Below are 14677 nucleotides of genomic sequence, written 5' to 3'. Positions count from 1 at the left end.
ATCAAAAAGACACAGCCACCCCAAAGTTTGGGACGGCTCTGTTTACAAGAACCTCGTTTACAGTACAAGTTCAACATCGCAGAAAGTGAAAAATGGATAAAGAAGTTGTGGTATTTACTTACAAAGCAATATCACTCAGCAATGAAATCTATGTCATCAGGCCCTTAGCAGCACAATGAGTGGATTCAGGTATGATGATTCTAACTGAAATAAGTCACACAGAAAAAGAAACATCATAAGATATCAGTAATACACGGAATGTAAACTTGGCTACACAGGAACTGAATTACAGAACAGAACAGGGTCTCAAATTTAGAAAACCAACTTATGCTTGCTTAAGGGGAAAGGTGAGTTGGGGTGCTGCATAAAACCAGAGATTGAAATGAGCACAGATAAAGTTCCTTAAGCCAAATATGGAATAGACAAGAGCTACTCCTTGCTCAACGAAATGGACTCAACACCGCATATTAAACGCCTAAGAATGTACCTGACTAGTAAGTATCTTAAAACCTATGGATTGCTATGTCTCTGAAAGAGAATCAAGCATGTGTACAGGGGCATAAACGCAGCAGTGATAGGATTGGAGAGGTTCGGTGAGCAAATGAAGACCCTTTGAAGTCATATTGCATGGTACCCATTCCACGGGTTTCAACTCCAGGTTTAAGGTATTCTTCCTTCAGCTAAAACATGCATGTGGAACCCAGAGTATGATCAACCATGTGATCGGGAGACGTGTTCAAATATGTCTCAGTTTTCCTCCCCTGGTACTCGGGTGCAACATTCCAGACGCTTTACTAACACTCTCCCCACTTGGAGAGTCAGCCCTTTAACCTCCTGTTTGGCCCAGTTTGCAATTTCTGCGGAAGATGAACAGGAATAGCGAGAACCAATGAGAGACTAGCTGGAGGTGTCTGGACGGGCAAATTTAACTCTCATTTCCCACCAGGAAGAGGAAATAACCAAAGGCTCAGCGTGCCGTGCCGGAACCAGATTAGGGCCTGAAGCCATCCTGCGGTGTTGCGGCCAGCTCAAAAGAAAGCGAGTTGAAGAAAGGAGCTCAGGGGCACTGTAATTCACAAACCTGCAGAGTTATAAATGACAGCTATCGTCCAAAAATAGACTGAAGTAAGGCTGCCAAGAGGACTTGAAAGCGGGGCAGAATTGCAGGAAACCGATTTCAGGAGGTAGACTGGAATTGCATTGAAAGCATAGGAAAAGAGGCAGAACGTCCACAATGATGCACTTGGCCAAAAAGGGCGTATGCGTTTTTTCCTGAATATATTCAGGAAAAAACGCATACGCCCTTTTTGGCCAACCAAGCAAGCTTGCAAAGGAAATCTGCACTACAATGAAGTCTCACTTCCCCCCGGTCAAAAGGGCCATCTGAAAAAAGTGTAAAATCCAGAAAGGCAGGACAGGCCATGGAGAACTGGGAGCCTTGTTATGCTGATGGGCGGGATGTAAATTGCCAACAGACACTCGGGAGAAGTGTATGGTGTTTCCTGAAACATCTAAAAAACAAAGCAACAGAGCCTAGGGCACTTCCACTTATGGTCCTATAGCTTAGGGAAATTAAAATCAAAAAGACACAGCCACCCCAAAGTTTGGGACGCCTCTGTTTACAAGAACCTCGTTTACAGTACAAGTTCAACATCGCAGAAAGTGAAAAATGGATAAAGAAGTTGTGGTATTTACTTACAAAGCAATATCACTCAGCAATGAAATCTATGTCATCAGGCCCTTAGCAGCACAATGAGTGGATTCAGGTATGATGATTCTAACTGAAATAAGTCACACAGAAAAAGAAACATCATAAGATATCAGTAATACACGGAATGTAAACTTGGCTACACAGGAACTGAATTACAGAACAGAACAGGGTCTCAAATTTAGAAAACCAACTTATGCTTGCTTAAGGGGAAAGGTGAGTTGGGGTGCTGCATAAAACCAGAGATTGAAATGAGCACAGATAAAGTTCCTTAAGCCAAATATGGAATAGACAAGAGCTACTCCTTGCTCAACGAAATGGACTCAACACCGCATATTAAACGCCTAAGAATGTACCTGACTAGTAAGTATCTTAAAACCTATGGATTGCTATGTCTCCGAAAGAGAATCAAGCATGTGTACAGGGGCATAAACGCAGCAGTGATAGGATTGGAGAGGTTCGGTGAGCAAATGAAGACCCTTTGAAGTCATATTGCATGGTACCCATTCCACGGGTTTCAACTCCCAGGTTTAAGGTATTCTTCCTTCAGCTAAAACATGCATGTGGAACCCAGAGTATGATCAACCATGTGATCGGGAGACGTGTTCAAATATGTCTCAGTTTTCCTCCCCTGGTACTCGGGTGCAACATTCCAGACGCTTTACTAACACTCTCCCCACTTGGAGAGTCAGCCTTTAACCTCCTGTTTGGCCCAGTTTGCAATTTCTGCGGAAGATGAACAGGAATAGCGAGAACCAATGAGAGACTAGCTGGAGGTGTCTGGACGGGCAAATTTAACTCTCATTTCCCACCAGGAAGAGGAATTAACCAAAGGCTCAGCGTGCCGTGCCGGAACCAGATTAGGGCCTGAAGCCATCCTGCGGTGTTGCGGCCAGCTCAAAAGAAAGCGAGTTGAAGAAAGGAGCTCAGGGGCACTGTAATTCACAAACCTGCAGAGTTATAAATGACAGCTATCGTCCAAAAATAGACTGAAGTAAGGCTGCCAAGAGGACTTGAAAGCGGGGCAGAATTGCAGGAAACCGATTTCAGGAGGTAGACTGGAATTGCATTGAAAGCATAGGAAAAGAGGCAGAACGTCCACAATGATGCACTTGGCCAAAAAGGGCGTATGCGTTTTTTCCTGAATATATTCAGGAAAAAACGCATACGCCCTTTTTGGCCAACCAAGCAAGCTTGCAAAGGAAATCTGCACTACAATGAAGTCTCACTTCCCCCGGTCAAAAGGGCCATCTGAAAAAAGTGTAAAATCCAGAAAGGCAGGACAGGCCATGGAGAACTGGGAGCCTTGTTATGCTGATGGGCGGGATGTAAATTGCCAACAGACACTCGGGAGAAGTGTATGGTGTTTCCTGAAACATCTAAAAAACAAAGCAACAGAGCCTAGGGCACTTCCACTTATGGTCCTATAGCTTAGGGAAATTAAAATCAAAAAGACACAGCCACCCCAAAGTTTGGGACGCCTCTGTTTACAAGAACCTCGTTTACCGTATAAGTTCAACATCGCAGAAAGTGAAAAATGGATAAAGAAGTTGTGGTATTTACTTACAAAGCAATATCACTCAGCAATGAAATCTATGTCATCAGGCCCTTAGCAGCACAATGAGTGGATTCAGGTATGATGATTCTAACTGAAATAAGTCACACAGAAAAAGAAACATCATAAGATATCAGTAATACACGGAATGTAAACTTGGCTACACAGGAACTGAATTACAGAACAGAACAGGGTCTCAAATTTAGAAAACCAACTTATGCTTGCTTAAGGGGAAAGGTGAGTTGGGGTGCTGCATAAAACCAGAGATTGAAATGAGCACAGATAAAGTTCCTTAAGCCAAATATGGAATAGACAAGAGCTACTCCTTGCTCAACGAAATGGACTCAACACCGCATATTAAACGCCTAAGAATGTACCTGACTAGTAAGTATCTTAAAACCTATGGATTGCTATGTCTCCGAAAGAGAATCAAGCATGTGTACAGGGGCATAAACGCAGCAGTGATAGGATTGGAGAGGTTCGGTGAGCAAATGAAGACCCTTTGAAGTCATATTGCATGGTACCCATTCCACGGGTTTCAACTCCCAGGTTTAAGGTATTCTTCCTTCAGCTAAAACATGCATGTGGAACCCAGAGTATGATCAACCATGTGAACGGGAGACGTGTTCAAATATGTCTCAGTTTTCCTCCCCTGGTACTCGGGTGCAACATTCCAGACGCTTTACTAACACTCTCCCCACTTGGAGAGTCAGCGCCTTTAACCTCCTGTTTGGCCCAGTTTGCAATTTCTGCGGAAGATGAACAGGAATAGCGAGAACCAATGAGAGACTAGCTGGAGGTGTCTGGACGGGCAAATTTAACTCTCATTTCCCACCAGGAAGAGGAATAACCAAAGGCTCAGCGTGCCGTGCCGGAACCAGATTAGGGCCTGAAGCCATCCTGCGGTGTTGCGGCCAGGTCACAAGAAAGCGAGTTGAAGAAAGGAGCTCAGGGGCACTGTAATTCACAAACCTGCAGAGTTATAAATGACAGCTATCGTCCAAAAATAGACTGAAGTAAGGCTGCCAAGAGGACTTGAAAGCGGGGCAGAATTGCAGGAAACCGATTTCAGGAGGTAGACTGGAATTGCATTGAAAGCATAGGAAAAGAGGCAGAACGTCCACAATGATGCACTTGGCCAAAAAGGGCGTATGCGTTTTTTCCTGAATATATTCAGGAAAAAACGCATACGCCCTTTTTGGCCAACCAAGCAAGCTTGCAAAGGAAATCTGCACTACAATGAAGTCTCACTTCCCCCCGGTCAAAAGGGCCATCTGAAAAAAGTGTAAAATCCAGAAAGGCAGGACAGGCCATGGAGAACTGGGAGCCTTGTTATGCTGATGGGCGGGATGTAAATTGCCAACAGACACTCGGGAGAAGTGTATGGTGTTTCCTGAAACATCTAAAAAACAAAGCAACAGAGCCTAGGGCACTTCCACTTATGGTCCTATAGCTTAGGGAAATTAAAATCAAAAAGACACAGCCACCCCAAAGTTTGGGACGCCTCTGTTTACAAGAACCTCGTTTACAGTACAAGTTCAACATCGCAGAAAGTGAAAAATGGATAAAGAAGTTGTGGTATTTACTTACAAAGCAATATCACTCAGCAATGAAATCTATGTCATCAGGCCCTTAGCAGCACAATGAGTGGATTCAGGTATGATGATTCTAACTGAAATAAGTCACACAGAAAAAGAAACATCATAAGATATCAGTAATACACGGAATGTAAACTTGGCTACACAGGAACTGAATTACAGAACAGAACAGGGTCTCAAATTTAGAAAACCAACTTATGCTTGCTTAAGGGGAAAGGTGAGTTGGGGTGCTGCATAAAACCAGAGATTGAAATGAGCACAGATAAAGTTCCTTAAGCCAAATATGGAATAGACAAGAGCTACTCCTTGCTCAACGAAATGGACTCAACACCCCATATTAAACGCCTAAGAATGTACCTGACTAGTAAGTATCTTAAAACCTATGGATTGCTATGTCTCCGAAAGAGAATCAAGCATGTGTACAGGGGCATAAACGCAGCAGTGATAGGATTGGAGAGGTTCGGTGAGCAAATGAAGACCCTTTGAAGTCATATTGCATGGTACCCATTCCACGGGTTTCAACTACCCAGGTTTAAGGTATTCTTCCTTCAGCTAAAACATGCATGTGGAACCCAGAGTATGATCAACCATGTGATCGGGAGACGTGTTCAAATATGTCTCAGTTTTCCTCCCCTGGTACTCGGGTGCAACATTCCAGACGCTTTACTAACACTCTCCCCACTTGGAGAGTCAGCCCTTTAACCTCCTGTTTGGCCCAGTTTGCAATTTCTGCGGAAGATGAACAGGAATAGCGAGAACCAATGAGAGACTAGCTGGAGGTGTCTGGACGGGCAAATTTAACTCTCATTTCCCACCAGGAAGAGGAAATAACCAAAGGCTCAGCGTGCCGTGCCGGAACCAGATTAGGGCCTGAAGCCATCCTGCGGTGTTGCGGCCAGCTCACAAGAAAGCGAGTTGAAGAAAGGAGCTCAGGGGCACTGTAATTCACAAACCTGCAGAGTTATAAATGACAGCTATCGTCCAAAAATAGACTGAAGTAAGGCTGCCAAGAGGACTTGAAAGCGGGGCAGAATTGCAGGAAACCGATTTCAGGAGGTAGACTGGAATTGCATTGAAAGCATAGGAAAAGAGGCAGAACGTCCACAATGATGCACTTGGCCAAAAAGGGCGTATGCGTTTTTTCCTGAATATATTCAGGAAAAAACGCATACGCCCTTTTTGGCCAACCAAGCAAGCTTGCAAAGGAAATCTGCACTACAATGAAGTCTCACTTCCCACGGTCAAAAGGGCCATCTGAAAAAAGTGTAAAATCCAGAAAGGCAGGACAGGCCATGGAGAACTGGGAGCCTTGTTATGCTGATGGGCGGGATGTAAATTGCCAACAGACACTCGGGAGAAGTGTATGGTGTTTCCTGAAACATCTAAAAAACAAAGCAACAGAGCCTAGGGCACTTCCACTTATGGTCCTATAGCTTAGGGAAATTAAAATCAAAAAGACACAGCCACCCCAAAGTTTGGGACGCTCTGTTTACAAGAACCTCGTTTACAGTACAAGTTCAACATCGCAGAAAGTGAAAAATGGATAAAGAAGTTGTGGTATTTACTTACAAAGCAATATCACTCAGCAATGAAATCTATGTCATCAGGCCCTTAGCAGCACAATGAGTGGATTCAGGTATGATGATTCTAACTGAAATAAGTCACACAGAAAAAGAAACATCATAAGATATCAGTAATACACGGAATGTAAACTTGGCTACACAGGAACTGAATTACAGAACAGAACAGGGTCTCAAATTTAGAAAACCAACTTATGCTTGCTTAAGGGGAAAGGTGAGTTGGGGTGCTGCATAAAACCAGAGATTGAAATGAGCACAGATAAAGTTCCTTAAGCCAAATATGGAATAGACAAGAGCTACTCCTTGCTCAACGAAATGGACTCAACACCGCATATTAAACGCCTAAGAATGTACCTGACTAGTAAGTATCTTAAAACCTATGGATTGCTATGTCTCCGAAAGAGAATCAAGCATGTGTACAGGGGCATAAACGCAGCAGTGATAGGATTGGAGAGGTTCGGTGAGCAAATGAAGACCCTTTGAAGTCATATTGCATGGTACCCATTCCACGGGTTTCAACTCCCAGGTTTAAGGTATTCTTCCTTCAGCTAAAACATGCATGTGGAACCCAGAGTATGATCAACCATGTGATCGGGAGACGTGTTCAAATATGTCTCAGTTTTCCTCCCCTGGTACTCGGGTGCAACATTCCAGACGCTTTACTAACACTCTCCCCACTTGGAGAGTCAGCCCTTTAACCTCCTGTTTGGCCCAGTTTGCAATTTCTGCGGAAGATGAACAGGAATAGCGAGAACCAATGAGAGACTAGCTGGAGGTGTCTGGACGGGCAAATTTAACTCTCATTTCCCACCAGGAAGAGGAATTAACCAAAGGCTCAGCGTGCCGTGCCGGAACCAGATTAGGGCCTGAAGCCATCCTGCGGTGTTGCGGCCAGCTCACAAGAAAGCGAGTTGAAGAAAGGAGCTCAGGGGCACTGTAATTCACAAACCTGCAGAGTTATAAATGACAGCTATCGTCCAAAAATATACTGAAGTAAGGCTGCCAAGAGGACTTGAAAGCGGGGCAGAATTGCAGGAAACCGATTTCAGGAGGTAGACTGGAATTGCATTGAAAGCATAGGAAAAGAGGCAGAACGTCCACAATGATGCACTTGGCCAAAAAGGGCGTATGCGTTTTTTCCTGAATATATTCAGGAAAAAACGCATACGCCCTTTTTGGCCAACCAAGCAAGCTTGCAAAGGAAATCTGCACTACAATGAAGTCTCACTTCCCCCCGGTCAAAAGGGCCATCTGAAAAAAGTGTAAAATCCAGAAAGGCAGGACAGGCCATGTAGAACTGGGAGCCTTGTTATGCTGATGGGCGGGATGTAAATTGCCAACAGACACTCGGGAGAAGTGTATGGTGTTTCCTGAAACATCTAAAAAACAAAGCAACAGAGCCTAGGGCACTTCCACTTATGGTCCTATAGCTTAGGGAAATTAAAATCAAAAAGACACAGCCACCCCAAAGTTTGGGACGCCTCTGTTTACAAGAACCTCGTTTACAGTACAAGTTCAACATCGCAGAAAGTGAAAAATGGATAAAGAAGTTGTGGTATTTACTTACAAAGCAATATCACTCAGCAATGAAATCTATGTCATCAGGCCCTTAGCAGCACAATGAGTGGATTCAGGTATGATGATTCTAACTGAAATAAGTCACACAGAAAAAGAAACATCATAAGATATCAGTAATACACGGAATGTAAACTTGGCTACACAGGAACTGAATTACAGAACAGAACAGGGTCTCAAATTTAGAAAACCAACTTATGCTTGCTTAAGGGGAAAGGTGAGTTGGGGTGCTGCATAAAACCAGAGATTGAAATGAGCACAGATAAAGTTCCTTAAGCCAAATATGGAATAGACAAGAGCTACTCCTTGCTCAACGAAATGGACTCAACACCGCATATTAAACGCCTAAGAATGTACCTGACTAGTAAGTATCTTAAAACCTATGGATTGCTATGTCTCCGAAAGAGAATCAAGCATGTGTACAGGGGCATAAACGCAGCAGTGATAGGATTGGAGAGGTTCGGTGAGCAAATGAAGACCCTTTGAAGTCATATTGCATGGTACCCATTCCACGGGTTTCAACTACCCAGGTTTAAGGTATTCTTCCTTCAGCTAAAACATGCATGTGGAACCCAGAGTATGATCAACCATGTGATCGGGAGACGTGTTCAAATATGTCTCAGTTTTCCTCCCCTGGTACTCGGGTGCAACATTCCAGACGCTTTACTAACACTCTCCCCACTTGGAGAGTCAGCCCTTTAACCTCCTGTTTGGCCCAGTTTGCAATTTCTGCGGAAGATGAACAGGAATAGCGAGAACCAATGAGAGACTAGCTGGAGGTGTCTGGACGGGCAAATTTAACTCTCATTTCCCACCAGGAAGAGGAATTAACCAAAGGCTCAGCGTGCCGTGCCGGAACCAGATTAGGGCCTGAAGCCATCCTGCGGTGTTGCGGCCAGCTCACAAGAAAGCGAGTTGAAGAAAGGAGCTCAGGGGCACTGTAATTCACAAACCTGCAGAGTTATAAATGACAGCTATCGTCCAAAAATAGACTGAAGTAAGGCTGCCAAGAGGACTTGAAAGCGGGGCAGAATTGCAGGAAACCGATTTCAGGAGGTAGACTGGAATTGCATTGAAAGCATAGGAAAAGAGGCAGAACGTCCACAATGATGCACTTGGCCAAAAAGGGCGTATGCGTTTTTTCCTGAATATATTCAGGAAAAAACGCATACGCCCTTTTTGGCCAACCAAGCAAGCTTGCAAAGGAAATCTGCACTACAATGAAGTCTCACTTCCCCCCGGTCAAAAGGGCCATCTGAAAAAAGTGTAAAATCCAGAAAGGCAGGACAGGCCATGGAGAACTGGGAGCCTTGTTATGCTGATGGGCGGGATGTAAATTGCCAACAGACACTCGGGAGAAGTGTATGGTGTTTCCTGAAACATCTAAAAAACAAAGCAACAGAGCCTAGGGCACTTCCACTTATGGTCCTATAGCTTAGGGAAATTAAAATCAAAAAGACACAGCCACCCCAAAGTTTGGGACGCTCTGTTTACAAGAACCTCGTTTACAGTACAAGTTCAACATCGCAGAAAGTGAAAAATGGATAAAGAAGTTGTGGTATTTACTTACAAAGCAATATCACTCAGCAATGAAATCTATGTCATCAGGCCCTTAGCAGCACAATGAGTGGATTCAGGTATGATGATTCTAACTGAAATAAGTCACACAGAAAAAGAAACATCATAAGATATCAGTAATACACGGAATGTAAACTTGGCTACACAGGAACTGAATTACAGAACAGAACAGGGTCTCAAATTTAGAAAACCAACTTATGCTTGCTTAAGGGGAAAGGTGAGTTGGGGTGCTGCATAAAACCAGAGATTGAAATGAGCACAGATAAAGTTCCTTAAGCCAAATATGGAATAGACAAGAGCTACTCCTTGCTCAACGAAATGGACTCAACACCGCATATTAAACGCCTAAGAATGTACCTGACTAGTAAGTATCTTAAAACCTATGGATTGCTATGTCTCCGAAAGAGAATCAAGCATGTGTACAGGGGCATAAACGCAGCAGTGATAGGATTGGAGAGGTTCGGTGAGCAAATGAAGACCCTTTGAAGTCATATTGCATGGTACCCATTCCACGGGTTTCAACTCCCAGGTTTAAGGTATTCTTCCTTCAGCTAAAACATGCATGTGGAACCCAGAGTATGATCAACCATGTGATCGGGAGACGTGTTCAAATATGTCTCAGTTTTCCTCCCCTGGTACTCGGGTGCAACATTCCAGACGCTTTACTAACACTCTCCCCACTTGGAGAGTCAGCGCCTTTAACCTCCTGTTTGGCCCAGTTTGCAATTTCTGCGGAAGATGAACAGGAATAGCGAGAACCAATGAGAGACTAGCTGGAGGTGTCTGGACGGGCAAATTTAACTCTCATTTCCCACCAGGAAGAGGAAATAACCAAAGGCTCAGCGTGCCGTGCCGGAACCAGATTAGGGCCTGAAGCCATCCTGCGGTGTTGCGGCCAGCTCACAAGAAAGCGAGTTGAAGAAAGGAGCTCAGGGGCACTGTAATTCACAAACCTGCAGAGTTATAAATGACAGCTATCGTCCAAAAATAGACTGAAGTAAGGCTGCCAAGAGGACTTGAAAGCGGGGCAGAATTGCAGGAAACCGATTTCAGGAGGTAGACTGGAATTGCATTGAAAGCATAGGAAAAGAGGCAGAACGTCCACAATGATGCACTTGGCCAAAAAGGGCGTATGCGTTTTTTCCTGAATATATTCAGGAAAAAACGCATACGCCCTTTTTGGCCAACCAAGCAAGCTTGCAAAGGAAATCTGCACTACAATGAAGTCTCACGTCCCCCCGGTCAAAAGGGCCATCTGAAAAAAGTGTAAAATCCAGAAAGGCAGGACAGGCCATGGAGAACTGGGAGCCTTGTTATGCTGATGGGCGGGATGTAAATTGCCAACAGACACTCGGGAGAAGTGTATGGTGTTTCCTGAAACATCTAAAAAACAAAGCAACAGAGCCTAGGGCACTTCCACTTATGGTCCTATAGCTTAGGGAAATTAAAATCAAAAAGACACAGCCACCCCAAAGTTTGGGACGCTCTGTTTACAAGAACCTCGTTTACAGTACAAGTTCAACATCGCAGAAAGTGAAAAATGGATAAAGAAGTTGTGGTATTTACTTACAAAGCAATATCACTCAGCAATGAAATCTATGTCATCAGGCCCTTAGCAGCACAATGAGTGGATTCAGGTATGATGATTCTAACTGAAATAAGTCACACAGAAAAAGAAACATCATAAGATATCAGTAATACACGGAATGTAAACTTGGCTACACAGGAACTGAATTACAGAACAGAACAGGGTCTCAAATTTAGAAAACCAACTTATGCTTGCTTAAGGGGAAAGGTGAGTTGGGGTGCTGCATAAAACCAGAGATTGAAATGAGCACAGATAAAGTTCCTTAAGCCAAATATGGAATAGACAAGAGCTACTCCTTGCTCAACGAAATGGACTCAACACCGCATATTAAACGCCTAAGAATGTACCTGACTAGTAAGTATCTTAAAACCTATGGATTGCTATGTCTCCGAAAGAGAATCAAGCATGTGTACAGGGGCATAAACGCAGCAGTGATAGGATTGGAGAGGTTCGGTGAGCAAATGAAGACCCTTTGAAGTCATATTGCATGGTACCCATTCCACGGGTTTCAACTACCCAGGTTTAAGGTATTCTTCCTTCAGCTAAAACATGCATGTGGAACCCAGAGTATGATCAACCATGTGATCGGGAGACGTGTTCAAATATGTCTCAGTTTTCCTCCCCTGGTACTCGGGTGCAACATTCCAGACGCTTTACTAACACTCTCCCCACTTGGAGAGTCAGTCCCTTTAACCTCCTGTTTGGCCCAGTTTGCAATTTCTGCGGAAGATGAACAGGAATAGCGAGAACCAATGAGAGACTAGCTGGAGGTGTCTGGACGGGCAAATTTAACTCTCATTTCCCACCAGGAAGAGGAAATAACCAAAGGCTCAGCGTGCCGTGCCGGAACCAGATTAGGGCCTGAAGCCATCCTGCGGTGTTGCGGCCAGCTCACAAGAAAGCAAGTTGAAGAAAGGAGCTCAGGGGCACTGTAATTCACAAACCTGCAGAGTTATAAATGACAGCTATCGTCCAAAAATAGACTGAAGTAAGGCTGCCAAGAGGACTTGAAAGCGGGGCAGAATTGCAGGAAACCGATTTCAGGAGGTAGACTGGAATTGCATTGAAAGCATAGGAAAAGAGGCAGAACGTCCACAATGATGCACTTGGCCAAAAAGGGCGTATGCGTTTTTTCCTGAATATATTCAGGAAAAAACGCATACGCCCTTTTTGGCCAACCAAGCAAGCTTGCAAAGGAAATCTGCACTACAATGAAGTCTCACTTCCCCCCGGTCAAAAGGGCCATCTGAAAAAAGTGTAAAATCCAGAAAGGCAGGACAGGCCATGGAGAACTGGGAGCCTTGTTATGCTGATGGGCGGGATGTAAATTGCCAACAGACACTCGGGAGAAGTGTATGGTGTTTCCTGAAACATCTAAAAAACAAAGCAACAGAGCCTAGGGCACTTCCACTTATGGTCCTATAGCTTAGGGAAATTAAAATCAAAAAGACACAGCCACCCCAAAGTTTGGAACGGCTCTGTTTACAAGAACCTCGTTTACAGTACAAGTTCAACATCGCAGAAAGTGAAAAATGGATAAAGAAGTTGTGGTATTTACTTACAAAGCAATATCACTCAGCAATGAAATCTGTGTCATCAGGCCCTTAGCAGCACAATGAGTGGATTCAGGTATGATGATTCTAACTGAAATAAGTCACACAGAAAAAGAAACATCATAAGATATCAGTAATACACGGAATGTAAACTTGGCTACACAGGAACTGAATTACAGAACAGAACAGGGTCTCAAATTTAGAAAACCAACTTATGCTTGCTTAAGGGGAAAGGTGAGTTGGGGTGCTGCATAAAACCAGAGATTGAAATGAGCACAGATAAAGTTCCTTAAGCCAAATATGGAATAGACAAGAGCTACTCCTTGCTCAACGAAATGGACTCAACACCGCATATTAAACGCCTAAGAATGTACCTGACTAGTAAGTATCTTAAAACCTATGGATTGCTATGTCTCCGAAAGAGAATCAAGCATGTGTACAGGGGCATAAACGCAGCAGTGATAGGATTGGAGAGGTTCGGTGAGCAAATGAAGACCCTTTGAAGTCATATTGCATGGTACCCATTCCACGGGTTTCAACTACCCAGGTTTAAGGTATTCTTCCTTCAGCTAAAACATGCATGTGGAACCCAGAGTATGATCAACCATGTGATCGGGAGACGTGTTCAAATATGTCTCAGTTTTCCTCCCCTGGTACTCGGGTGCAACATTCCAGACGCTTTACTAACACTCTCCCCACTTGGAGAGTCAGTCCCTTTAACCTCCTGTTTGGCCCAGTTTGCAATTTCTGCGGAAGATGAACAGGAATAGCGAGAACCAATGAGAGACTAGCTGGAGGTGTCTGGACGGGCAAATTTAACTCTCATTTCCCACCAGGAAGAGGAAATAACCAAAGGCTCAGCGTGCCGTGCCGGAACCAGATTAGGGCCTGAAGCCATCCTGCGGTGTTGCGGCCAGCTCACAAGAAAGCGAGTTGAAGAAAGGAGCTCAGGGGCACTGTAATTCACAAACCTGCAGAGTTATAAATGACAGCTATCGTCCAAAAATAGACTGAAGTAAGGCTGCCAAGAGGACTTGAAAGCGGGGCAGAATTGCAGGAAACCGATTTCAGGAGGTAGACTGGAATTGCATTGAAAGCATAGGAAAAGAGGCAGAACGTCCACAATGATGCACTTGGCCAAAAAGGGCGTATGCGTTTTTTCCTGAATATATTCAGGAAAAAACGCATACGCCCTTTTTGGCCAACCAAGCAAGCTTGCAAAGGAAATCTGCACTACAATGAAGTCTCACTTCCCCCCGGTCAAAAGGGCCATCTGAAAAAAGTGTAAAATCCAGAAAGGCAGGACAGGCCATGGAGAACTGGGAGCCTTGTTATGCTGATGGGCGGGATGTAAATTGCCAACAGACACTCGGGAGAAGTGTATGGTGTTTCCTGAAACATCTAAAAAACAAAGCAACAGAGCCTAGGGCACTTCCACTTATGGTCCTATAGCTTAGGGAAATTAAAATCAAAAAGACACAGCCACCCCAAAGTTTGGAACGGCTCTGTTTACAAGAACCTCGTTTACAGTACAAGTTCAACATCGCAGAAAGTGAAAAATGGATAAAGAAGTTGTGGTATTTACTTACAAAGCAATATCACTCAGCAATGAAATCTGTGTCATCAGGCCCTTAGCAGCACAATGAGTGGATTCAGGTATGATGATTCTAACTGAAATAAGTCACACAGAAAAAGAAACATCATAAGATATCAGTAATACACGGAATGTAAACTTGGCTACACAGGAACTGAATTACAGAACAGAACAGGGTCTCAAATTTAGAAAACCAACTTATGCTTGCTTAAGGGTAAAGGTGAGTTGGGGTGCTGCATAAAACCAGAGATTGAAATGAGCACAGATAAAGTTCCTTAAGCCAAATATGGAATAGACAAGAGCTACTCCTTGCTCAACGAAATGGACTCAACACCGCATATTAAACGC

At 44.0% G+C, this 14677-nt stretch overlaps 1 long non-coding RNA gene across 1 annotated transcript in view; it reads right to left on the bottom strand.

Annotated features, from left to right (window-relative positions):
- The window catches only part of LOC141277783 (uncharacterized), a 41727-nt gene extending 27314 nt beyond the window's left edge, over window positions 1-14413 (bottom strand). The window contains exons 1-2 of the long non-coding RNA XR_012329614.1: window positions 14325-14413; window positions 12745-12826 (exon numbers count right to left, since the gene is read on the bottom strand). This is a non-coding gene — a long non-coding RNA (uncharacterized lncRNA). The remainder of the gene's footprint in view (window positions 1-12744; window positions 12827-14324) is intronic.
- Window positions 14414-14677: the final 264 nt, after the last annotated feature.

The sequence above is a fragment of the Tursiops truncatus genome, unplaced genomic scaffold (assembly GCF_011762595.2).
Source record: "Tursiops truncatus isolate mTurTru1 unplaced genomic scaffold, mTurTru1.mat.Y mat_scaffold_69_arrow_ctg1, whole genome shotgun sequence".
NCBI lineage: Eukaryota > Metazoa > Chordata > Mammalia > Artiodactyla > Delphinidae > Tursiops > Tursiops truncatus.
This window is presented reverse-complemented; position numbering and strand designations above follow the sequence as displayed.